General features: G+C 42.5%; 1 long non-coding RNA gene across 3 annotated transcripts in view; it reads right to left on the bottom strand.

The window, feature by feature from the left end:
- LOC147251497 (uncharacterized) overlaps positions 1–27,914 on the bottom strand; it is a 78,403-nt gene that overhangs the window by 30,445 nt on the left and 20,044 nt on the right. For 2 of the 3 annotated variants that reach the window (XR_015118958.1, XR_015118959.1), the window contains exon 4: positions 20,454–20,564. This is a non-coding gene — a long non-coding RNA (uncharacterized LOC147251497). Of the gene's footprint in view, positions 1–11,763; positions 11,918–12,112; positions 12,238–20,453; positions 20,565–27,914 lie in introns of those variants that run through there. The other variant, XR_015118960.1, reaches the window with a different exon arrangement.

Below are 27,914 nucleotides of genomic sequence, written 5' to 3'. Positions count from 1 at the left end.
AAAACAAACAGCGCACGTCGACAAAAGGAGTTTTCTATTGGATTCCTGCAAAACGGCGGTGGCTGCGAAATCATGCAAACCTGAAGTGTGACACTTGACTGGGAGGTCCCAGTGACCACGCCACCAAACCAGTGCACTGATCTGCTTCTCTCCTTAATCAGATGGTGAGGCAATGAAAACAAAACAACTGAAAGCAATAAACATGAACCCAAAGTTGGGTTTTTCTCATGTTACACCTTTAACTTTTGCCTGTTGCACTGAACTGCTATCATCAGAATCCACTCGATGGTTTGGAAACAGACGACTGCTAATTTTAATGCCTCTGAAAATTGTAAACGCTGGCAGGTTTTTACCGGTGCCCTCTTTCACAGTTTGTCTTAATTTCAAGGAAATCTCACGCAGACCGACTGAAAACATGTAGACAAATTGCGGCCCCGGTGAAAGGGGTCAGATCTCAAATCTCAAGCAGATAATCTCAGAGCAAAACTTCCCATCTGCTCTGCCATGCTGATCGGGCGTCCCAGAGGAGCGCTTAAACAGACTGTCTAGAAATTAGGGAGTGCAACCAAAACTCTCGATGGAAAAGTTGTGTGACTGTTGGAAAGCAGTTTATCAGCAGATGTCATGACAGGAAATTTATGGTGGGAAAAAAAAAAAAAAAAAAGAGCTTTTAATCTAATTGCGTCTTCATTTCAACAACAAGTTTTTCTAAATGACAAGTCGGGGTAGCATGTAGTACTGATATTAATAAGAACTATAAAGTATTGGTAGCATGTGAGTAATACACCTGATGACACCATAAATAATCCAGCGCTAGTAGTTGCTGGGTCACACTCCACCATCACATTATTTTGTTCTAAACTTCTCCAAGCAGTTGATCATCTTTCGGCCACATGAGCTGAGTTAAAATCTGATTTTGTGTCACCAGACAACACGGATGAAATAAGATGACACCACTGAGAAAATTCAGCTGCTTCAAACACGCCATGATGAATCCCCTCAGATAAAACGCCTCTCTAAAAAAAAAAAACGTCCCCCAGCGGTCAGGTGGTACTGCGGAGTTATTTTTGTACAGCGCACCTCGAGATATAATCGTCCTCAAAGGATTGCCAGAGGTTGCCACCACCTCAGAGGCTGAAGTTGACCAATAAACTCACTTTCATGCAGCTTATGCGCCACAAACGAACACCTTTCTGCACGTGCCCCACCTCCAAAAAAAAAAAAAACTTTTCCGAGACGCAAGATAAAATTATTTATGTATCAATTCAATTAATGCAAGTGCCACACATCCTGGAAATCAAACTTTTTATTTTTTTGACTGAAAGTGCCACTGAGCAACGTTCACATGAATGCACGGGGCGCGAGTGAATGCTAACGCTAACGCCGCAGTTGTATGATTCATCACTAAGAAACAGTTAATAAACTGTCTAATACTAAAAACCTCTAGCACGCTGCCCTGTGACACCACCTTTCAAAGCCCAAACCGCTGATGGGTTGACTTTGACGCGTGGACTCTGGTCCCCATCTTAGAATCATAACTGTTCATATGGGACAACGGAGCTAAGTGCTAAATCAATGGGGCCGGTCTCTCTGATGAGGATATAGCGTTACCAAGACGGCTGTGGCACGAGCTGGGACGGTGTTTCCCTGGGGGAGACTTTTGGAGACACACCACCACCAGACAAAGTTTCCATTTGTGGTTTATGAGTCATGTGTTAATAATGATCATTAATTTGGTAAGTCACCTTTTCGATCAATGTTCTGTCCTGACGACGACGGCTCGTCTTCTCTGGTCTCGCATCTGTTTGGAGGGTTTCTAATGAGTTCTGCTCCAAGTTTAAAGATGTAGGTCGGACCCTCACAGAGGAAGAAGAGAATGATAAGAATAAATGAGGCCTGAACAAAGCCGAACATACTGGTTTCAATTCACCCCACATCTGTAACGTGTCACATGACACTTCATGTTCCGCACTCAGTATCTCCATTTTACTGAAAGATCATTTTTCAAAACCTCATCTTCAGTTAATCACTGTTTTTGCAGTCATGCCTGCGTTGCGACTGGACCAGATTCTTGATTGTGATCAGGGCCGGCTTGGCGATCATTAGGGCCAGCGGTGCTGTTCTCGGGCACGGCAAATTAGCTCACCCGTCCCAAATGGACATTACGCATGCGTGCTACACCCAACCGCGCTGTCGGGGAGGAGTCTGGGCGATGTTGCTGCCACATTAAGTTGTTTCCATCATTAGGCTCGCTGTTGCTTATTTCCCTTGTGAGTCGTGTGTTGTTGTTTTGAGGGATTTGTCTATCAAGGTTGGATGTGAGGCTCTGTTGAACATTTATGTGTCAATGATTATGTGTCCCACTATATGTCTTTTCTGTTGTCTCTTTGAATTAAACTACAAATCCCTTGAAACACATTGATGAAAATGAGGGTGTAGAATTCAGACAACATAAGCATTTGACAAATGAGCAATTTCTCAAATATCTCCACAGTAGCAGTAATCAGGGCTTCTGCCAGCGTCTCCATCGCTTACTGTGATAATGGAAGCTAATACGGTGGATTTGAATTAGCCATAGCCTCTAGTCCTTCCAATGTCTTTTGTGTAACTCCGAGTGAAAGTGGAACCGGTTCAAAAATGCTTCAAACAGATCTCACCCTGTCGCAAAGAACGCATCCAGTATGCAAAAAAAAAACAAAATAAAACAGCACTTTATTCGAGGAAGGAGGTATTTTTAGGAGGTATAAGTATTTTTACTTTTGTCCTGTATATCCAATTAAGTTCACGCCTCCCGACTACACGACTGTGCCTGAATTAACACAAGAATCTGTGAGTCTATCTTTACTCTCCAAAGGATTAAAGTTAACCTGCACCCCCATCAACACGCCCGCCCGCCACCCCACCTCACCCCGGAACATACGGGGGGCTCTAAAAACGGGGAAGGTCGCAAGCAGACTGAGCAGTTGTGCCTGGAAACCTGATAGAGCGCCCCTCACCCAAAACTTAAAATACCAGCAGAGATCAATAGCCGCAGCATGTTAGTTATTGTCCAGCAGAGAGTATTGAAGCAAGCCAGACAGATCCCCAATGCGTCTGCAAAGATCTCCGATGACCATCGCACTTAGAGCTGGGCGAGAACAGTTTCTGTCGAACTCTGTCCCTGCTGGGTCCACTCGGAAACCCACCATGAACAACTCTACATATACGAGCTGGATTCAGGCGAAACATAATTCTTTTAGGCCAGGAGTGAATGACTTTATTTTCGCAGTGCAGCTGAAACACAATCCTATTCGAGAGTTTTGGAAGAAGAGTCCAGGTGATTTATCAAAATATTCAAGCTAAAATACCTCTGCGAAGATCTCAAAACTCCATCACTGTTTTGGCCACTTGGGGGCAGCAGAGGCAGGGCGTCGACGTCTCATCACCGAATGAAGTCGCTCTTGTCAGCAGTTGCATAGCTTGGCAGATAAAGAGCTAAAAATTAGCATTCATACCTCGTGTTAATACCTTCATATGCTATGTTTCATAAGCGTGAAACAGAAGGAACCAACCATAAGTGAGATTTTGGCCATATTTGTAGCATGTGACGGAACAAGTGAGTGACACGTCAGAACATTTGCTGCCGTTCTTTTTCTTTTTTTTGGTAACTTTGGAACGCCTTCAGGAACGCCCCCGCATTTTATTTCAGGTTTTTTTGCTGCAGGTGTTTGGACCCCGATCTCTGGTGGACATGCGAATACTGAATATTTACACTCTTGTATCCTCCTCTGAGTTGATTTTTGTCTCTGGGAACTTGTCAGGGGGGTCTGGCTCTGTTCGCCAGCAAGCTGATAACTTAATCTGTGTTTGATGCTGGAGAGGAGAAGGTGCTATTTTTAGGGTTTTCTAAATGAAAGCAGCTGCCAACTTCAACAGAAAATTGTGTCGACAGCAGATGGAGGAACGGGGACAGTAAAGTTGTGGACCAAAATCTAACACCTGAAGCTTCCTATAAAGCTCCAAAACCAGTCGGGTACACAGAGCGGCGTTTGTGATTTGTCTGGAGGGCGGCACATATCACGGCGTTCTTGCCCCGAAACTTTGTGCATAATGTGAACTGTATTCATGAGGGCAAACAAAGTGAAAGTGTGAAACGCGTTCATTTTTCATCAACAGAAGTAATAAAAAGAATTGTTTATTAATGTCTATTAAGAAAAAAAAAAAAAAACACCCAACAAGTCCCCCAGAGAAGGAAAAATGCAAATAATTGTACATTTAATGAGTAAACCCTCACCCTTTCTAAAACAATACTGAAGACACAATAAATTATTTTCCTGTTTAACATAAAGAAAAATAAAACATTTCCCCGCATAATTAAAAGCTGGTCTGCAGCCTCTGGGCGTCTCAGACATCTGCTCAAACTGCGAGAAAAGATGAAAAACAGATCCTGTATAATCAGCGAGGCCTTCTGCGAGTCAGTGAAAGTGCACCTTACTCAAGACGCCTGAGTGGAATGCATTCTGGGTAACGTGCTGTCTCGCCCTCATGTCCATCAACCTAAATAGCAGCAAAGACAGAGCACTTGTGGGCCACTCCGGCAGATTTATGGGCTGTTAATGTCTTCCCCTGTCACCCACTGTATCCCTGGTGCTTTTGTTTTGTTGTGCTGAACGCAGGTTATGAATCTTCAGGTAACGCTGTGATAAATCAGGTCGACTCACTCTGAGCTGCTTAGTTCTGGATGGTCCGGCAGCCTGGATCAGGCAGCAGGGGTCAGTCAACCCCTGGGGGCAGTGGGGGTCAAGTTTAGAGGGACTTTCTGGCAGATGGTGTTAAGAGTTCAGTCTGTCACTCAGGAAGAACACAAAGAGGAGAAAAGACACTCTACGGCTTTTATTGACTTGTGTGTGTCCCCATATTGACCCCGCGTCCCGCCAAAACCTTCCCCAACTCATCTCCAAAAATGAGACACTTGAGGTCAAAACAGTTCTGAAATACCACTTATTCCCTTAAACAGCTACGACAATCTGAGGGACGCCGCCCACAATGTAATGTTGACCAATAGCAACTCCTGAGTTCTCCCAGTTTGGTTTTATTTTCCAAATTTCCGGGAGGGAAAAATAAAACCTCACGAGTGTGTGAATGTACACATGACGTGACACAGCTTTATGAGAATACAAGTCAACTAAAAATACAGTCACATCGTATTTGTTTGAACCCAATTCTCAATGCAGTTGCTTCCTTCAAAGTTTCCAAATCCCTCCCTGTGGAATATGGAACCTCTCAAGTTCTGCCTGCCTTCTCTCAGGGAGGCTAAAGGTACGGAAAAGATCATCAGACAGTGACGAAATCATGAATTTCAAAGCAATTTCTTTTTCTTTCTTTTTCCAAAAGTCAAACTTATGAGTGTTGGTGGGTTCAGTAAACCTGTGCTTCAGTACAGTTGTGGCGATTGTTGCAAATATTTGAGGCGCTGTTAAAAAGAAAAGGCACACACGGTGAGGGAGCGTTAACTGTTCGTAGCCTCAGGCCTCAAGCCATGGCTTGGGTCAGAGTCAGCACACATGACCCGACTGAAGGCTGGGAGAGGATCTGAACTGGGCAAAAGCAGACTTTTTTTTCCCAAAATCGCTCTGGAAAAGTAGCAGATGACATCGGTGCAGAACGGACTTCTAACGCTCATGATTCTTGAATAAACACAGCTTTTGTTGCTTGCGGCCGCTGAACATTTAGCGAGCTGATCAAAATCTGACTGCACTCAGATACGGTGTTGTTACGTCTGACTAAAATATCTGGAGCCTCCCATGACCTGGAGGACAAAGACCGAGAGGCGGCCCGTTGCTTTTACACAGAGAGGAAGTTCAAACGCTTGCCACGAAAGAAAAAAAAAAAAGCGATACATGGCACATCCGTCAGAATTGTGCTGCTCTGCTTGAGTGTTCGTGAGCAAACCAACTCAGTCCATCCTCATCGCAACAAGGTCTTCGGCCTTTTGCAGATAAACGTCAGAGGGGAGTCTGAGAGATCCTGCAGGATTTTTGTGACTTCACGCTAAATCATGACAGCCTCCGCACGCGCCGTGCGTTTCTCTCCATTAGTCACCTGTTTTGTTCGTAGGGGAGCCATGTTCATATTCTGATGTTAATCAAATAAACAGCACATGTTTTACACGGGTTTACCATCCCACAATCATCGCAGCTTGCTTGTATTCTAATGGCATAATTATTCTAATGTTGATTAAGCCACTAGGGTAATTAGCATTTTTGATTACGATTGCACCCACAGGTGAATTGAAGACAGGCGAAAATAAAATAAGGGATAGAGAGAGAGGGAGAGAGAGAGAGAGAGAGAGGGAGAGAGAGAGAGGGAGAGAGATACAAATGTCAGATGTGAAGGGAGACAGTGGTATAAATTAAAAATCTAATTGTTTGCATTAAGATTGGAGAGAGGGTTCAAGTCTACAGCAGGAGTGATGTGTTGGAGCGGTGCAGCGGAGGGAAGTCACAGCCTTTGAGTGAGCGAGATCAGATTCCTGACGCGAGAGAGCAGGGTGAACCGAGCCGTGACTTAAGGCACCCCTCTTAGTGTACTTTTTTCTTGCTTTGGGAAAACATGTCTGTTGAAACAGTCAACAGAGTGCACTGACGCACGGTGGCCTAACCCTGCATTTACTCAGGTTACCCCATATGGACGCCTCGCCACATGGTCCCCACGGTCCTCCAGCAGCAACCACGTCTCCCTGCCCTTGAGAGGGACAGAGGATACGTTGAGAAGATATGGTGTGTGTGTGTGTGTGTGTGTGTGTGTGTGTGTGTGTGTGTTTGGGTTAGTGTATGCTGTGTATATGTAAGTGGCTTTGAAGTTAATTCTAATATTACAAAAACACCAAAACCCCTTTTCAATGACATAAATGCCGTTTTAAATTGCGCCCCAAAACACAACAGCTCTAGATGTCAGGGACGCCATCGCACCAGATCGTTTCAGGAGACGTGTTTCTTCACCAAGCGTTGCATTTGATCTCCTGCTTCTATACAAATAAAATTATGATATCTAGAGACTCTATGGATCCTAGACTTAGATGGAAGCAGTGAATCTCTAATGCTGCTTGTCAGCACCATGTATATCTATACAAGCCTCAAGGTCCAGCTGCGACCCAACACACTTTTATTTTTATTTGGTAATTTCAGTTGCTAACTTTATCTTTTGTTTACACCTTGGAAAGAGCGACTCAGGTGAAACCCCAGGTATGTTTACCAGCTTTTTCCTGCTCACTTGTGATGAGATGTGGCTCTTTAGACACCGATGATGCTTTGACGTTTCAAGTAATTAAACAGAGCCCTGCCTATGGTGGCAGGAAATAATATTTTGCTCTCCCGCGCTGGTAAGACAATCTGGAATCAGGTATCTAAGCTGTTTCACTGAGGAAGAAAAAGAATACCAGCTGTGTTTTTACAATTCACACCCTTGAGCTTTTGCACATTTAAAAAAAAATGTGGCTGCATGTTTATTTTGGGACAGTAAAGGCAGCACTGAGGGCTATGGCACGGTGGTGGTTGGTGGTGGTGGTGGGGGTATGATGAGCTGTAGCACTCATCCATCAAGACCACTTACACGCCATAGGATCTGTTCTATAGCTAAGGGGGGAAATTAAGTTATGGACCCACATCTGCTGATACCCGCTGGTTCATTAGAGGATCCGCCTGCTTAGGCAGCAACTGTACGAGATCAACACACTGCAAGAAAGAAGGAGCCTCTTTTGAATGTTCAACCTGTCTCCTGTTGAAAAGACACACTTCCCCAGTTTTAAGCCTCTGTCATTGTGTAAATTGTTAATTGACTTCTTCACATTTATCATTTCTTGCACCAAAGTATCTCTTTTCTGTCCCTGTAAAACCACTTCTAACATTTGATAACTCATCCACAACTTAGCGGTGTGTAAAAATTCCATATCTAATAAAAAAAAAAAAATTCAGATTTTTTTTTGTTTTTTTTTGGTGGCACTCCCCCATCGCCACGACCCGCAAATTCTCATCCGCAGAAGAGAAGACTGCGGAAGAAACTGCTGTAAAACGGTGGATGAATCGTTTAGAGCGTCGCACAACTCCTGTGTCATGACGAGACCCGCTATCAAAATCTGATTTGATCACATTTGGAATGTCTGGAAGAGCTGCGAAATGAAATTATGTAATCACATTCACGTTGGCTAACTGAGAAGCTAGTAGCCACCTACAGCTCCAGCAGTAAAGCAGTGGGTAAACTCCCATTAAATGACTTGATTCACCATCAGAATTTGATCAGTTCGGTCTGATCGCATTTGGAAATTCTGAGTGGCCCCACAGTGAAATTATTTATCAACGTTTGTCAGCAGAGGGGTAACCAGAATTAAGCGTTATGCACATTCAGCGCTTTTGGCTGACGTAAACAACAGCCAGCGAACATGACGCCTCATTTCCTCTCTGAACAAACACCACCTTTCACAGGGCTTTTAATAAGTACAATTAACCTTTATCATTCAGTTTGTGTGTGCCATACGTACGTCTTGAATATATTTCCCTGTAAACACGATATCTGATTATCACTCTTAACTCTAACCCCCTAAAACAGAAAAACAAAGATGGATCTACATTTCTTGCAGCGCGCCTCCTGAGTGGCGCTACTTTCCACTTTGGGAAGCAGAGCAGAAGACCAGACAAGAGAACCGGGCTCGAGATTCAGGGGCCGTTTGAAACAGGAGGCCCTGATCAGCGTGAGCCGACACCTCAAAATTAAACTGATTGGAGGCAATTGGTTTTGAGCTCATGTTGCTGACACTGACAAAAAAGTTAGTTGGGTGTTGTTTCAACTAGTGGAGGTGAGGCGCTGAGCGACGGCGCAGGAGGGGGAGACGGCCGCTTTCACTTAACTTGCGAGGATTTGTTTGAAGGTGATGATGTGTGATGCAGATGGTTGGTTGTTGGTTCTGGTAAATAAATGATTTGTTGACAACCACTGTGTCCTAACTTTATACTAAACCATTCAAGCTTAAGCATTTGTATGCAGTGAAGACTGGGGGGAAAAGACAAAACCTTTTTTCTTCAACCAACACACTTGCCTCACGTCAGCTTCAGCTTTCCTGTGCTCTCTGACCTGAATTCCTAATCTCCACTGGTATCAGGAGCGTTTCTTCTTTGAAAGAAGAACAAAGGCTTTTTCCTACTGACTGGCTTCGGTTTCTACGTCTGGTTTTTTTGGTCCGATTGGCTGAAGTTCGCCTGTGACAGGCAGATGGTTCGCGCAAAACATGTGACGCGACACGAAAGTCTGATGATTATCACCAAATGGTGCATGACCAGCGCACCCATTAAGTCATTTTGGCCTCATCGCTACAGAGTTATTACCTTTTGCATTTCTTTTGACACCATTCTTTTCTTTACTCACTTACACTGTGCAGGGACTGTATGTCCTGTCTTTTGAGTGCAGAGCTCTTGTTTCACGTTAACCCATAATCGTAACTCAAACTCTGTCTGTTCTCGTACGTTGGGAGCAGAGCCGTAAACGAAGCTTCTTTCTCTCGCTCTTTATCTGCCCTGTGCTTATTATTTGAACGGACTGCATTGTTGGGGAAAATGCTTTAATTATCAACAACTTCAAAAAAGGCAACCATGTCCAGGATTTTGATGACCGCGTGTATGTTGAGACGAAAAATACAGGTAGGTGTTCTGCTCATTTGAGTAGAGCCGTGTGTGGATGACTACTCTGGTTTCCATCTATAAATCGAACTTTCCCAACTTTAAGCTCGTTGCAAATTCTTTTTTTCTTTTTTTTTTAAGTTGCTCTCAGACGGTTGCGACTGTTTGAAACATGCTGCTTTAGTCTCTTGAATCTCTCTTCCTTCCAGCATGTAATCATTCATTGAGGTCATAAACTGCAACGGAAACTACATATTTTTCTTTTTACCACAGCAGCTGATACATAAATAAAGAGGATGCAAGAAGATACAATAGAAAAGATTTTGATTAAAAGACAACAGACAGCTGTTTTTCCTACTGTACCTGTAATTTCATTCAGGGAAGCTTTGCTGACTGTGCACTCTAGGTCAGTCACCCTGCAGCATGCACGCTGCTCACCGTGCAGCAGTCTTAGCTGTCCACGTTTAAAAGGTCAGAAAACGCCCCAGTAAGTGCATCTTCCTACTAGAAATGTCAAACGTAAAAGCAACTCGTTGTCTTTTTAGGTGTCCGAGCCCTCCCTGTGTCCTTATTGACAGACAAACAGGGTCCGAATGAGAATATATTGAATATTTCCCAACAGTTTGAACACTTTGAACCTTCAACCATGGCCTCACAGACTTTTCCAAAGCAGGACTGAATATGCTTGGAGCGCCCATCTCCATCCATCCCCGTGCTGCCGCAGACAGTGGAGCATTTTTCAATTAAGCATTTCATTTCTAACAGTTGAAAGCGAAGCCACTGAGGCTTGAAATGTATGAATGATGGCACTTAGTGAGAAACTGCCGTCCACACATCATCAACCAACATCATTCATGCACAAGATTGCAAGATTAGGCCAAGTCATAAGTCAAATGTGTGATTCAACATGCCTTCCTCCTGCCCGTATCCCCTCTAATGCTGCAGATCAGCAGCCGTCGGAGATGTGAGAGCCGGAGGATGCTGGCTGCTCAGCTTGCTTGTCCCATCAGGGCACTTCCTTCCCGAGTATTGTTTTTCCATCTTATCTCGACCCTTCAGAGAAGCCAATCTGGACTATAAACAAGTGTTGAGACTGGAGAGTGTCAGGTTATTAGACCAAACTGATGTCTATGAATTTGCCTGAACTGTCGTGAAATACATGTCAAGAGGTCTCAAATAAGAACTCTCAATGCATGCAGTTAAACAGTTGCAATATAAACGAGGAAAACTGCGCTTGAGAGTTGGCAGACACACGTTTTGGTGCAGTTTCGCTGTTGTTTTGTTGCCGTAGCTGTTGTTAGCCATCAGTCGCTATCAGCTGAGAGCTAAATGGATGTGGCTGGCTCCTTCCTCATTCTGGAGTCACCAAGAATTGATGCAAGATGCAAAAAAAAAATCTTTTTAAGCTCAAGACACTTATTTGTCATAATTTAAAAGGCAAAAAAAAATTGGGGGCTAAGGAATAGCTTTAAAGATAGCATATGACTTCATTTAGCTTCATGCTAAAAATGCATAGCTGGATATTTCTGCATTCTTGAGTCAAAATAAAGTGATGCAGGAGGGAAAAGAAACATCTGCGTGTGCTTAAGGTACATTTTTACGAAGTGTAGAGATGTTTACATTTCTGCACCGAAATCACAATACTGTATATTTTGCTCAGCACTGAAGTTACAATGATTAAGTTCCAAACGTACCAAACAATGAGTTTCATTTGTCCGCTGATGTTAGCCAGTCGGTGTTGTGTTAGCTGACATGACGAGCAGTATGTGAGTAATGCCACGCTAATGTTAAGATCTGATAACGGCTCTGCTTTTAACTAAGGATTCGTGAGCTCTAAAGCAGATCAGTGAGTCCGAAGGAGGCAGAGCAGGCAAGTCTACGTTTGTAAAGCAATGGAGAACGGACGGCAGTCTTTCCTGTAACTCAGCTGTTTCGTCAGTGACGGGAGAATCTGCAGCTACAGTCTTCTCCCTTATCTTGAAATATCAAAAGGTTTGTTTCATCAACATCGGCGTCTTTACTTTTAATGGCCATTAACCCCATCTCTCCTCTGCATCTGTCAAGGTGGTGCAACTCAAGCAGAAGATCAGAGATAGCTTGACGAATGAACGGACCCGTGCTGGTTTCATTGAAAGTAGAGACATGGTGGTAGCACTCCTGTTTCTCCAAACACTCTCAGCTCGGTGCCGGGATTATAATAGTCCGACATCAATGGTTTAAAGCTCATACATCACCTGTACAGGGATGGTGGATGAGGGTGTTCTCACACACTGTAAAAAAAAAGAAAAAAGACATCCTGTGTAATCCAGAGATCTGTATCGAGGCTCTACAAGAGTAGCAAAACTGCAACGGGTCAAACTTATTTCCCTGTTGATGGAGGCACATTTTAATGACTGCAAATCTCATCCTGTTTGTGATTTGTCGAATGAGTTTTTAAAATTGATGTTTGACCCCCGTCGGTTTACCTGCTGTGTGATGCTCTTGATGTCTTAAACAGATGTTTTTAATGCGGTTATTTTGTGCGTAATCGCTCTGCTTTTATACGTTGTGTTTCCACCGAGGAACCATGGCGAAGACAATTTACTGTCACCTGCAGAGAGACAGACATTAAATTTTTGCTTATTCTATTTCTAATTATTCCTACAAGGAACATTTGCAATAAGACCGCCATGAAATGCAATTTCTTCATTACTAAATATTTGAAGTAAATACCGCTGCTGTAGTGTTTTATGCAGGCAATATTTTGCAGTAAAATTACACCCAGCTGGGTGTCCTGCTTGGTTGGCCTTAACTTGCGGTCATGTGACAGCGGAGCATTAATGTTAGCCTGAATCATAAAGTGGCGCCGCATGAGACGAACCAATTTTTACTGATTGAAATACTTTGGACCCCATTTCCCGAATGTAATTATCACCAAACTTAACCGTGAAATGCAAATGTCTTCTGCATATCGAGCTTACATAGAAGAAAATCAAGCTAGCTAAATTTAAAAAAAATCATATCTGAACAGACTTAACCAATCAGACACATCTTCAAGGTTTATGACCTCCCCACTGCTAGCATGGATGTTGTTAGGGTACCTTTGCTTCTCAGTGAGTCAACAATCGTGTTTCCCTCAACGTATTTCGATGCGCATTTTGAGGAATCATATTACAAAAGGCTGATGGAAACCGCAAAAGCTAAAAAATAAACCTCTCTGTTTTGCAGTTTTTAACTCTTGGTTTGTGAAAGAGCAAAATGTGAGATGGAAACTGCCGTGTTGAAGCAATCCCAAACATATTAATGCGCACCTCATGACCTGCAGGCTCTTTACTCGACTCCATATTCGTAGAATTTTGTTTAATAAAACCAAACATACGTGTTTGTATTGGTGCTCATCTCAATCATTCAAGCAAATGCTTGAGAACTGCACTCAGTCAAGGACAAAATTTACTTTAAATCAGAAATTTCACTTTAGGGAGTTTCGACACTCAAATAAAACAATAAAATCATGAAGTGGAATTGTTGCTGACAGATGAACTGGTCCGGCCATTCAGAGCCAGCGTTGAGCCACTTCGATTATTTGCTCAGTTTTAATTGTTAAATTCTGAGTCCTATCTTTGTGCTTGAAGATATTTATCACTCCATCAGCAGAGGAACTAAATGGCAGCTGAATACGGTATGTTTGCTTTATCGGTACTCCTGCCCTGGTGCTCCTAGTGCTCCTGGCGCTGCTGGCCCTGCGACTCCCCTCACGTTTGGAGGCTGTCAGCAGGTCGGCTGAAGGAGCTGAGAGTGCAGATGACAGGTGGAAGAGCTGAGTGGCTGCACAGGAATGAAAATGGCACAGTCCGGACAGCACGGCGACAAAACGTTTCAAGAGGCTGGATAGTTCAGAGGAGGCAGGAGATGCTATCCAGACGCCCCTTTAGTTGAAGTGTTCATTCCATGAGTCAGTGTGTCGATCACTGGCCACGAGTGGGAGGGAGATGTGAGGCTGCTGTTTTTTCCAAGCAGTGATCCCCAGGCCTCAGCTTTGGCAAGACAATGGCAGATGGGAATGTGTCAATATTAGCAGAGGCCCTCTGCATGCACGGACACGTTGCACAGAGTTCAGCAGTGTCTCACTCCTTCTCCGACTCAGCTGCTGCCGTGTAGTTTGTGAATGGTTTTCCTCTCTGTAGCTCTTAAGTGAGTCTTGCAGCGCAAACTCGTGCCTGCATGTCCTCCTGTTTGTTTTTTGAAAGATCCTTGGGTCCGGCTCCAATAAAACGTCATTACTTTCGATTGATCTGAACCACAAATAATCTTCGAAAATGAAAACATTCAGACAAGCCTGAGAAAGATCCAGTTGTTGTTTTGAAGTCGAGCCCCACCCAGCACCTGCTTCATTATCAACATTAAAAGCAGCAACAGTCTCACTTTAAGCTCTGACATAAATTAACTTGTGTCCTTCTTAATAAAAGCGCCATATCTGGTTTCTGGAGGACTACGAGCTAATGCATTTACCTCCTGCTGGAAGGCTGTGCTGCCGACGACAGAGACGTCTCACACAAGCTGTTGAAAATGTCAGCCGCTTCACTCATTCTTAATCCAGATATTTCAATCCTGACACTTTTATGGGGTGGACAGTCAAAGGAGAGCAGAACTTGCACTGCCTTGGAACAAAACAATCACCTTAGTTACAGTAGCAAGGAATTTGGCCAGGGTGAAAAGACGCAGATGTGGAGGATCACATTTCAGATGAACACTGATACGCTAATAGTCCCAACAAGCCTCCGCAACTTCTCTACACACAAGTATGTGCCACACTCGCCTTGAACAATCAAGTCTTTGTTCCATAACACATTCACTAATGTCACCTTAAAGATTTCATCAAAAGCATCCCCCCCTGACCAAAACAAAAAAAAAGGTGGGGGAATAAAGAGAGACAAGGTGAGACAGCTGAAATCCTCAAATAGCTAAAAACTGCTGCGGCTATGTTGTCGTCCACGTATGGCGCCCTCACCACTAAAGTCTAGTCACTGCAAGTGGATTGACCTCGCTTTGTAACCGGAGACGAAGTTGTTCTTTGGAATTTATAAACTTTCATCTGCGCAGTCAAAACCTTTCGTCGCAAACGGCTCAACGTCTTGATCTGCCGTCAGTTATCTGTCAAGAAATGCAAACACCAGACCAAAGATCAACACTTGAAGGAACAGAGGGTAGCAGGAACGCTGTGTGACATATTTTAACGATGGGAAGCTCGGAAGATCTACGGACACTGAAGGAGTCTTGAGAAAGCAGCAACATCACATCAGAAGTCATGCAGTCACTATTTTCCTGTTTTTTGGTGACCGAATTTGTATTCAATTTTCAAGGGAAAGAGTGCAGGTACGTGCATGACCCGGATATGAATTATTCATCATAAAACCGATGCCAAATCCCAGATCTTGCAGAAAAGCTCTAATTTTTTTTTTTTTTTAAACAAAGCATGTGCACATACACGTGTATGCAGTCCTGACAGGTTTCATGACATCTACGTCAGAAAAACCTCATGTGGCGCAAATGTAGAATTACGGATGTCTGCAAAATTACAGGCGAAATTCTGAGACAGCAGTCGTGCTTCCATCAAAGTATATCGATGAGCATTACGACGTGTCGCGTTAGGAAATATTGATGGGAACTGGAAGATAGAAAATATGATTTTTGCAAAATGATTTCCAGCTCACTTGATGTGCTTTATTTGCCTCAAAAATGAGAGATGGAAGAAGAGCTGGACACAGCGAATCCAAAGCACACAACAAGTGTGTGTGTGTGTGCGCGCGTGTGTGTGTGTGTGTGTGCGCGCGCGTGTGTTTGGACCCAAGAAAGTAATCTTCAAACTTATTGGATTGTCCCGGCCCAAGAGGTATGATGGGCGAATCTGAGAATGTTTTGTTCAGTCCGCAGCTCCTTCAGAGACCTCATGGTAGTGCCCTTGAGCAAGAACCACTGATGGCTCCAGATGAGCAGGAGTGTGTGTGTGTGTGTGTGTGTGTGTGTGTGTGTGTGTGTGTGTGTGTGTGTGTGTGTGTGTGTGTGTGTATGTGTATAAGTCTGGGGACAGAAACAAGGGCTTGCATGCGCACTTACAGCCTCATTTGTTTCCAAGCGGTCTCAATCAAAAGCAAAGCTAGCTTGTGGTGCTTCGTACAGGCAGCTAACTACCTTAAAATTCCTTCTCGTCCTTCTTCCTGTAAAGGAGCAATCATTTCTTCATTAGCCTTTTATTTGTTTCTAACTGTTCCACTTCAGGGGTAACTCGCACTGATTATTTGGGTACTCTTAATTACAAAAGGGAGATCGTGTGCCCTCCTCGCTAAAATAAATGTCTCTCTCCGCCTCCCAGAGGGCAACAGCCGCTTGGAGTTGGACTGTATCTGATTGCATTTTCCAGGATTGATGAAGTTATCAAAATACTGACCAGACTGACTTGGACCTTATCTGGCTTGTCCATGAAGTCCTTAAAACCCTCTCTTTTGCCCTCCAGGTGAGGAGGATTAAGAGGAGAAATTCCTTTATTTCCTATTTGTTGGTTTTTCAGGTGTTTTTTCTCCAGAGAAGCCCGAGGGATGTGAGCTCAGTCGCTATAAATTACATTGCAGTGCTGGTTCGCTCTCCAGATAGCCGTTCAGGAGGTATGGCTACCTTCAGGATCTTTTCATTTTTGGTGCTGTTATTAAACACACTGATAGAATCGCCTTCCCCTAGTTGATTCAGAAATGTCACGGCTGACAACAGAAGAAGAAATGTGGTTCGCTGCACTTTACTGTCACCTTCAGCATTCCATCAAAGACACAGGCACAAGTATTTAGCAACCTGCACGCGCTCAGAAGCACTCACCACCAGACCAGCGCCATATGAAGCTAGGCTCTTATGTTTTATACACAACAGCAACATACAGAAAGAGCGAACTTAGCAAGGGGGGCCAAGGAGGTGGATTAGTGGATCAGGTGGTTTAGTTGGATGCTACCGATGTGTCCCCGTCATTAATCACGCATCTTTAGATGTGAAACCTTAAACATAGTTGTGCATTTCCTTTGTCCATCTGTGCTGATGAGGGTGGGAGCAGTGAACCACACAAGAGATCCAGTACAAAACAAAACAAAACAAGCTGAAAGAGACTAAAAGGACTCCAAAGTTTCTCCTTCAAACCCGCGCCATCTTGACATAAAATACAGAGTTGTTACAGCCACAGTTCAGTCCCTTTAATCTCATACAAATAACAACTCTTGAAACGTACAAATTACATTTGGAACATTTACCAGACCACTGCAGAGGATGGGGAACCCAAACTGGACTCTGGCTCACAAACCAGAAACCTTGTTTCCAACTGCTACTCTCACATTTGACGGTTGACTGACTTGGGGGGGGGGGAAAGACACGAAACAAAACAAAGCATTTGCTCTTAATTTGAAACACCGCTTTTTTTTTTTTTAATTCAAATCACAGTAAAAGTTCATAAAAAGTAACCGTAAGGAATCTGTGGTTGTGGAGGTAAATGTGGATTCTTGTTACTGCACAGCACGTTACACCGTGATGGTGTGACATCTATTCAAATGATGTGGAAGCGCCGTGTAAACAGCGGCAAAGGGGAAGTCATTTCAGGTCCTTTGCGGCAAATCCTTATACACACGCACGCACGCGTGCGCAGCTCTGTTGAGGTTAGGAAAACACCGGTGGTTACGTTATGGCTGAAATACACTGGAGCGTTGTGCAACACACCGTCAGGTTCCTGCTACACTTGCTGTGTTTGTTCTGTCAGCCTTGCGACACTCATGGAATGGTTTCCATTGAGACTCTGTCATTCTAAACGCTCAGAGGACCGTGTAGTTGCCCAACGATTAAAAATAATAATAACAAAATAAAATAAAATAAACACTGGCACAAAAATGTGGTTAGTGTTGTGACTCCAACTGAATGCAGTGATTGTGCTGCGCATTAGAGTAGACCTGGTGCACCAGACTATGTGAAATGCTGCGTCGTAAACAGGACTTGAACACATGCACAAGCACACGCACACAGACACACACACTCACACACGCCTAAAGGTGGCATTTGTTTTCTTTTGTTTTGTTGTTGATGAGTTGATTACAAGGTAAGTGTGCAGAATGTAGCTTCCCCCTGACTTACATTCACCTCATGCCCAAAGTTTCTAAATTCCATGAATTACATGATCGATTGTTTTGAATTGTATCATACGTACACAGTGATGCACACACAACATAGAGTATGAACACCTTCAGCGTTTTCCTGGACAGTGACGTTACCGATGCTCATCCAAAAATCCTGGAGTGTTCAGCTAAAAGGCCTTAAATCTGATACTCAATTGATTACGAGCATCGAACTCAGTGTACATTAATTCAGTTTTGGGCCATTAAAAGGAGGAGAAGAATGCTTGGGCTTGCAAATGGCAAACTATGACTGTCAACTGCATGATGTATGGTAGCTTATTATATTCCCCTCATTATGATTAATAACATAGGAAGGGATCCTCCATTCTTGTCAAGATGGGAAATGTAATTAGCCGCCTTGGCTGGCGTTGCAGCCAGGCCTCCTCTTGGCTCCTCGCTTCCCCAAGATAAAACACCCAGTTTACAGCGGGAGACTCAACATCAAGTGCATAAGTCCAGTGTTTCATTTCACATCCTGTTTCCTCTTAATGTGTTTATTTCACAGGGGGTAGAAGCTGTGCAATTGTTTTACAAGCTTTTATTGAAACTATGTAGAAAATAATTTAAGAGGGACATGAACCATCCATGTATAATTTATCTTCCTTATCCCAAGATATAGTACGTGCTACCAAACTGCTGAATTTACTACAACCATGTAGAACAAAGTGATTCTTCTCCCAAAAAAGTGTTTTTTAGCCTTTTGAGTACTCACAAGTAAGTGTCCCACCACTGTGTCACTTATTGGTGACTCCAGAAAGCAGAAAGAGACAGCCACATATATTAGCTTGAAGCTAACGGCAACTTATAGCTAACGAAAGGCCCAAAGAGTAAATTTGCCAACTGTCAAACACATTGTCCTGAATGATCCATGTCTTCTTTATCCATTCCTATGCTCAGTAATCCACAAACACTTGTGTAGAAACAAACTATCGCAAGTAGCTTCAAGCTAAATATACATGGCTGGCTCTTCCTGCGTTCTGGAGTCACAAAGAAGTAATGCAGGAGAGAAAAAAAACATCCTGAGCTTGAGACACTAAGAGTACTTGAAAGCCAAAATAACCCATCATTTTTGGGGTAAAGAATTGTTTTAAATCTAATAGTTTTCTGTTCTCGGGAGGACGGTGATATTTCCTGGGAGGAGGTGAGCACTGACTAGCTGGCGTAACGATGAAGAGCAATAGGAGGGCATTCTCATCACTTCCTGCTGCTGCTGCACCTGCAATCAGCACCTATGAGACAGATCGTGCTAAACATCAATTAATGCAACAATATCCTCACGGAGCAGCAGCAGCAGCCCTCTGATTACATTAATGGCCACAATGAACAGAGACACTGGTGGAAGACGGTATTTCAGCGCCGTGCTTTATGAGAAGTGCGTTTAGCTTTTTTATGATAGAATAACAGCTTTAACCCACTTCATAGCCTGGTCCCCACCCCTGATATTCCGTTATTCTTTTGTTCAAATCACAGGAACTCAGGCAGCAAACAAGACGTCTAAGGATTCATCTCCGGATGTTCCCGCTCATATTGGGGACACTCGTCCAGGTTTTACTGCTAAAAAAATAAGTGGAAACTTTTGCAGTTTAAAAAAAACCTACATTATCAATCCCATTTAAAGCCTTTAAGGTGGCCATTCAAGTTACAGAGGTGGTGTACCAGCAAACAGTCTCCTACCAGCAACATGGATATGGTAGGATGGCCCAGCCGCATACACCAAAGAAAATGTGGTGATGTTTGTCGCGTTTGGCTTGAAAATATTTATCAGTTACAGAAGAATTTGTCACGAAAGTCAAAGGTCACTGTCACCTCACATGAGCTCAATATTTCAGGTTTACCTTGAGGAACTGTTTTCAAATATCCTGACAAGCACTCAACCATGATGCTGTTCTTCTAGTTGGCCCACGTTAAATCCAAACATACCAAACACCATATCAAATTAAAACAGTAGATTCCTTTAATACACAGCTGTCTATGTAACCTGAGAATATTTTCTGTATCAAACACATTTATAATATGTATATTTTGGTCTGCATGACCATCTTGGTAAATGTACCACTTTTATGATTGATTTTCAAAACGGAAACGGAACCGTTAGCAGCAGAATGCTATCGTTATGCTAACGAATGACACAGCTACTTGTTAGCAACCACAGTTTTTAAGATATATAAATAGTTTAAAAATGAAATGAATGTATTTACAGACATATTTTATGCCATACAACAAGAGGGTAAAATATCTTAAGCCCGTCTTAACCACAGACTTTATGTCAGGCTTAATATAAAAACAATCTGACTTTGACACAGGGGGACAAGATGCACAATGATGTCATCTTACATCTGGATTTTATAAGTTTAGAAGTATTATTATTTACGAACTGGTTCTAAAAAAAAAAAAAAAAAAAATTTTTAAATCCAGCAGAACAACCAGCAAAACACAAATAAAATCTGACACAAACAGCAGATAAAGGTTGAAGTCCTGCAGAGTGAACACAACAGCAATCACATCTGCCCTTATTGGCCTGGGTTCAACTCCCATCAGCCCCCTCTGCTCTGCCTCTCAGCCTCAATAAAGAAAATAGAAGTGTGTGTGTGTGTGTGTGTGTGTGTGTGTGTGTGTGTGTGTGTTTACTGACCAACTCTGCTATTAGAAGATGAAGAAGACGAAGAAGGGAAGAAAACAGCAATCGACTAACAGCAACTTGCGATGGCGGGCTCTCATCCATCACTCTGCATGTTCACGGATGCTGTATGAAAACACAAACAAGCAATCAATTGTTTCGTGCACAGCTTGAGGCCTCCTAATAGAGCACATTTATCTGACGCCGCGGCAGTAGCCCCAGCAATACTTTAATTTGTGAGACATTATGTTGAGTTAATGCCTACCAGGTTGCTATTCGGGGCGGGGGGGGGGGGGGACTTGGCACACGCACTGCGGCGCTGTAAACGCCGGCACGGTGGCTGTATTGTACTGGGACGCCATGATGTAAATGATCTCACCTGCTGTATTTTTAATGGGTTGTGAAATGAATTTATGTGGGAATATTTGCAGAGGAATATTGCATTGTATCACGGTGTAATTAGAGAGTAGCTGCCTCAGACAGAAGCTGCCGGTTGGTTTTCTGTTGATCCTTCGACCGCCCCTGTGATTGGAGGCCTGGTGGAGGGAGAGCGAGTGAGAGAGAGGGAGGGAGGGAGGGAGGGAGGGAGGAGATGAAGAGAGGCGGAGAGAAGCCAGGCTCTCTAATAATAATGCGCCCTCAGGCCTAATGTGCATCTCTCTCTCTCTTTCTCTCACTACATTTTATTCTTCATCATGATGCCAATAAAGAGTTCATTTACAAAAGCCTGTTTTAGCCTCATTCCACATAATTGGTTAATTTCTCACTGTTCCTACTGATCAAGGCCTCTTTTTTTTTTTGTTTGTTTGTTTTGTTAAACTACAACATCAATTACAATGTGTACATTTTTCTAATTTCATTTTTGGAGACAGTTGGTGATAAAACTTGAACGTATTTCACTTGGGACCAAACGCAGCTGAAGCAGGGGAGGAAGGCAGATGCCCCAAGTTCTCTCTGTCGTAGAACCTCCAATCATCTTTGGATCATTTGTGGAGATTTACTGGATATTTATGAAAACATTTTGCTGTCACGAGACAAGATTTTTTACTTTTTTTTTTTTTTTTTTAAATATCACCCGTTTATCCAGTATGTACATGTGAATATTATGTAAACTAGTTTTATACAGATAATATTAACTTTTGTTAGTACTGGCATAGATACTGGCCAATATAGATCAATATTTTATATATCTATCTATAGATATATAAAATATAGTTCTATATATAAATGTATGTAGCTATACTGAGATATAAATAAATGTGTATATTAGAAGAAAATATTAACTTTTGTAAGTACCGGCATAGATATTGGCAAATATAGATCAATATTTTATATATCTATCTATAGATATATAAAATATAGTTCTATATATAAATGTATGTAGCTATACTGAGATATAAATAAATGTGTATATGCATACACATATATATACAAATATACATACATATATACACGCTTGAGCACGCACACCTATGTTTATGTAGTTGTGCATCTTTAGTCTGATGATCTTCCCTCTGACTTTTTTTCAAGTTACAATAAATTTTGGGGCTCTTCCAGGACCTTTGAATGATACTATAAATTAATGCCTACCTATTGATCATCATGGTGACTGAAAAAAACAAAACAAAACAAAAACAAAAACCCACCAAGAACAAAAATTTGATTTTTTTTGTTTTGTTTCTCTGATAAACATCTGAATGGGGATACTGGTTGCTGGCGGTTTCATTTATATAATTTTGTATTTTAATACATTGGGGATATTTCCATCGTGATTATGTGATGATATGTACTTGACATCTGGTTTTATTTAATTGTCAGGCAATATCAGACAACTGCTTCGTTTTCTGCTTATTTTTAACTTTGTTTTTGTGAGGTGTCTGAAATAAAATGCCGATTACCAATATCATCATCATCATTATTCTTCCGAATGAAAGTATTCAAAAAACGACAACATTAAAGCCCAAATGGAGAAAAAATGACAGCAAATTTTATTGTATATTGACAAACTGCAAATGGACATATTGAATATAAAAAAATATAAAATGGAACAAAAATACACATTTAACCAGTAATCAGGAAATGGCCTCCACACACCAAACAACTTAAGAAAAATAATGTTATTTTTAAAAGTAGCTTTTTATATATATATATATATATATATATATATATATATATATATATATATATATATATATATACACATACATACATACACACTCTTTTTTTCTTTTTTTTTTAAATCAGCTCCATAAAGACACAGGCAGGTTTATGATCCTCAGAATATCTTTCATACACTTGTGCTGCTGGCAGATGTTCCTCCCTCCCTCCCTCCCTCTCCTCCTCCCCGTCCAGAAGAATCGCCCCGGGCCAGTCTCCTCTCCTGCCCGCTGCCCAGGGTTAGGGAGGCTGAGCTCGGCCTGACAGCCGGCTGGTGGCTCTTCAATACGGCGGAGGAAATTAAATTACCGCTCCTGTTGCCCGCTTTGTAAACAAGACAAAAGCCAATGATGCGGCCAATTACACTTGAATACGACGCATGTGTAGGACAGAGCAGGCGGATTCTAGAGGCTGCAAAAGTCAGAAATAGAATCCAGAGCCTTGATTATATCATCCGGTTCAGAACGTCAGGGATGGTTTTAAATATGAATTAAAATGAATTCATTGTCAGACCAAAAAATAAATAAAGGTTTAAATATTAATACTGAATATTAAGGCAAAAACATAAATAGGTGCACGATAGTTATTTTTTTTAAATATTTAATACTATATGATAGGAGTTAGTACGCGTAAAAACTTAATTATCTACAAAAAACCCTTTTTTTTTGGCACCGTCTTTGCAGCAGTTGAGCAGTTCTGGTCGAAATTGTTGGATTTCCTGCAGAAAGAAGAGGGGGAAAAAATGTTCAAAAACCGATGTTTCCGGAGGTTATTTGTTGTCTGCTTAAGAGTACCGATTGAGAAATAATGGCTCCATTCAAGAAATAATTGACTTTGCAGCTTTTTCAAGTCAAAATATAATAATAATTCATAATTCATATTATTATTATAGTGACAGTTCCTCCTAACCCTGCATGAACATGCCAGTGAGCTAAATTCCCCGATGAAAATGGCGATCAGAGTAAATAAAAAAGCTGGTCTTTATCCAAGCAAATTAGATTCACCTAAATAGTTCACCGGAGGCACCGAGCAGTTCCTGTAATTCACTTTAAGGTTCACCAACTTACTCAATAAAGCCCCGGCCAGGAATCTGACTGATGTCTAATCGATAGTTTTATCTGAGGCAAAACAGCTGGGAGGAGAAAAATGAATCGGTCTGCGTTAAAAGCCGAGGAGGTAAAAAGAAAAATATATAAAAAAAAATAAAAAAGTCCTAGCGTGTGACGTCTAATAAAGGAACGTTTACTGTCCATTTGGAACAAATACTCTGTCAGGAGCGAGCTGGAGGTGAAACATCGGCGATGATAACAATAATGATGATAATTACCTGTCGTTCTGGAGACCTGTCAGTAGGAAGCCATCCCTCCATCTTCATCGTCCTCAACCTGCATTTCAGCGGTTTCTCCTCTTTTTTCCCCCACAATGTTTTGACACCCCCCCCCCCCCCTCCTCCTCTCCTCTCCTCTCCTCTCCGGCCAGTTTCGCGTCGTCTGATCCGGGCAGGAGGCGCCAGATTTTCCCCCGAGGGCTGTGAAGAGTCAAGGACTGAACCCCCCGAAAGCAGAATAATGTAATCCTACTCTCTGGATAGAAAGGGTTCCACGGTGCACGCATTTGTCCCACACGGGTTTTGCAGAACCCCGGTGGCTCTCTAAGATCCTGGAGGCTGCAGGGAGGTGACGCTCCATCCACAACAGAACCCTGGTGACTGCACTCGGGCTTCAGGACGGTTCTGTGCCCGGCGGGACAGAGGCAGCTCATCAAAAACGGTTGAACTACTGAACGTGAATTGTAGACATTTTGGTCCTGACTGAGACACAAATGTTACAGTTTCCTTGCAGCCATAAAGGCAGGGAAGCTCCTTCACTATGGGAGGAAATGATGTCATGGAATCTATCCATCCATTATTCTATCCATCTATATCCCCCAAATGCTTTGCCCTCATCAGGGTGTCAGAACAACAACAGAAACACTGACATAAGGGCATGAAAGTTGTGCAACAGATTTGGTTCTTTTTTTTCTCTTCTGTTTCAGAATCAGAAGCTGAGGTTTGGGCACCCGGTGCCTTCACGCTCTGCTCTCTGTCAGGAGAACCAGCAAATGCATCTTGCGCGACAGCTTTGGAGGATTTCGGTTCTTCTAGGAACCCTGAAGTGACTTTGGACTGTTTGCAGTGGAGTACCAGACGTGTTTTCAGCCTCCAGGGGAGAACCTGCGTGCAGCTTCTCATTCATCTGCAGCTGCTCTACTGAAGGTTACAAAAGTTTTAACTGCTTGACATGCAGTCTTTTTTTTTTTTACCAAAATATAGGTCACTGCCAAAGCCCCCATCCACCAAAACCTGTTCTGCTCATTAAAACAATACAAACATCCTCTATTAATCAGCTTGTAAGTCTGCAAATTTTGACCAAACAGAAAAATTCAAAAACAAACAAAGGAACTCGTGGCTGAGTCTTGTTCAACCCAGCACGTCGGCCTCCATGTTGCTTTACAAAGACATATCCAGGAACCATCAGCGGTGTCGTTGGTGAATAAATACAATTTGACAAACCCATCAAAAACAAAACAAAAAAACCCGTTTCATCAGCTTCTGTACTTCATTTCTAATAAATTGATAAATTGCTGAAATGGCAATATAATATCCAGTTGAGTAATTAAACAAATGATGCATGCAGTAGAAGAGACATTCTTAAGAAGTCTTTAACTTTTGGATTATTTCTCCTCACAAAAGAAGGAAGGTGTGTGGGGGGGGGGGTTGGACTTCTGGCCTCCCTCCACCGCTGAACCGTTTTGTACGAGTGCCTCTGTTGTGAAATTCCACCTCACAGCAAAAGAGAGCCACTCGAGGCCGAGGTGGGAGGAGGACGACAGACCTCGTCAATTCAGCTGTCGATGTAGACGCGCCCGTTACCAGACGACTTCGCCGCCATGCGCCCATTACCTGGCGGGTGAATTCATCTTCTTTCATTGTGCAACTTTTCTCAGCCGGCTGACAGCTGGCGTGACCTTTTGGTTTTGTTTTGGTTTGGTTTTTTTAATTAAATATCAGGACCAAGTGCTTAGATTTTCAAGGACATTCTTGAGAAAGCAATTATTTTCATCCAGAAGCAAAAGTAGTTTTTTTTTAAGTATTAATTTTAGCATCCCCTAATTAATCTGATTAATGAGGTCATTAAGCCTGTTTTACGTGCTTTTATCACTGTAAAAGGTCCAAAATTTAAAAAAAAAATACAGATATTCTTGTCAGTGACAGGCAGCATCTTGGAGTACATGGAAAACACAACCAATAATAATAATAACAATAACAACAACAACAACAACAACAATCATAATTTGGGCTGGGAAGCAACTAGCGGTTGCACCAGCATCCTATTTGTAGTCCCAGCAGGAGTCTGATTGTTGTCACAGCTCAACTTCAGCCAGTGTGTGTGTGTGTGTGTGTGTGTGTGTGTGTTTCCCTTTTTCTGGCCTCTTGTGTTTTTGGTCATTCTAATGTGCCCCCCCCCCCCCCCCTCCACCCCCCAGGCACTCGAACCCCCCCCCCCCCCCAAATAAAAGCCAAACCAAACACAAGGTCACTAATATATGGAGGAGGCAACTGTGACAAATTCCTTTTGTCTCCGCTTTGCTGGTACTTTATTACCCAGACGAGCAGCATCGCCCGGAGATAACGATTCATCACGCACAGCCGGCAACCAAAGACAACGCCTCTGGGCAAAGTCAGAGAGTCAGAAAGAGAGAGAGCAAGAGAGAGAGGGGTGGGTGGGTGGTGGTGGTGGTGGTAGCTTAATTATCAATTGGGGGTTTATTGTGTTAGTAAAAAATGCTGATTACAATCCTGCACAGCGCCATGCAGCTCCTCTAAAAACATACATTAACTCCACATTGGCATCTCCAGCCTGCAAAGATCGCTTCACTCTTCAACCTTAAAATGGATGCATCAAACTTCCTCGTTGGCAACTGACTCATGGAGGACTAGAAAGCAGGAAAAACAGTGAAATAAGCAGTTGACATTAAAAAAAAAAACCAAAAAAACGCAAAATAGTATCCACCTGATCAGCACCAGCTGATGGCCAATTGTTTTAAGATATCAGTGCAATACATGATACATCAGCTTTTTCCAAAAGTTTCCAAGTGTCATGATACCATCTTGTTTTTCTACAGAGACTGTAAACATCTGTTGGTATCGGCTGTCAGCAAAATCGTTTGTGAAATATTTATATATCAGATATCAGCAAAGACAAAAACAAAACAAAAAATCGAACGTTCTTTTCTTTAAAATGCAGTTTTCCTTCGCATAACAACACAGTAGAAATACGAGAGCATCACAGTACCCGGTGTGGACGGTGTGGTTTGTGTAGGTTGATAACATCTCGGCACAATGACGCTAAGAATGTGTGGGTTTTTTTTTTTTTTATTCTAAATATGTCCTACATCTTTGTGGGTTTTAATTAAAAAAAAAAAAAAAAAAACCTGAATGAGGTTAAAGGTCACGGTTCAGTTTGAGGAGTCCCAGACTGCACATAAGAGGATCATACAATGTTTAGAAGTCATTTTAATTCCCTTACGCTTCATTGTGAGGGAGGCTCATGGGAAGTAATCATGGCAAACAGCTTCAACTGTTGAGAAGAATAAAACAAGGCACGATGGAGGAGGGGTTCCCGCTGTCCTCCTGACGGTTAAAGCTCCGCACTTTCCTTCGCTTTGGGTTTGAAAAACTCACTCAGCTTCAGCCCGTTTGTTCTACTTTTTGGGGTTTTTTTTGGGGGGGGGGGGGGGGGTTCATCAGCAGCCTGATTTCTTGGGCCCATGACGGCAGGAGCAGATGTCTTCCAGGGAGGAGTTGGGAGAGTTCTGTTGTTCCTCCCCAAGCAGGATTTTTGATGGATATCCGAGACTTTACAACTCATTGGGCTGACAGCCGATACCAGTGTCAATATTATCTGTATAACATCTCTTTCTACACACTTGAAAACATTTAGATACTGTCCAAAAAGTACGATTTGCTTCTAAAATACATGAAAAAGTTCATAAATTACACATTTACCACATTGTTTCCTTAAAAACAGTAGCCTAGTTTTGCTCATTTGGCCGATACGATAAAATCATCAATATCTCCTGATACTTCTACCAATATCCTATCAAAGAGCCATGCAGCTGCAACTAAAACTGATAACTCCCAACGATGTGAGCGCATCCTGGACCTGGGGGGAAGGGTTGGGGGGGGGGGTTAATAGGGGGTTTCCACAAATAACCTGCAATCTGACCTCATTTTACAACCAGCGGTTCATTAGTTACAAATATTCATTAAAAATGTGT

Source organism: Aulostomus chinensis, chromosome 13 (genome assembly GCF_037954235.1).
Source record: "Aulostomus chinensis isolate RoL2024-O1b breed Wild chromosome 13, RoL_Achi_v1.0, whole genome shotgun sequence".
In the NCBI taxonomy this organism is placed as follows: Eukaryota; Metazoa; Chordata; class Actinopteri; order Syngnathiformes; family Aulostomidae; genus Aulostomus; species Aulostomus chinensis.
The sequence above is the reverse complement of the archived record's forward strand: the minus strand, read 5'-3'. Positions and strand labels throughout refer to the sequence as shown.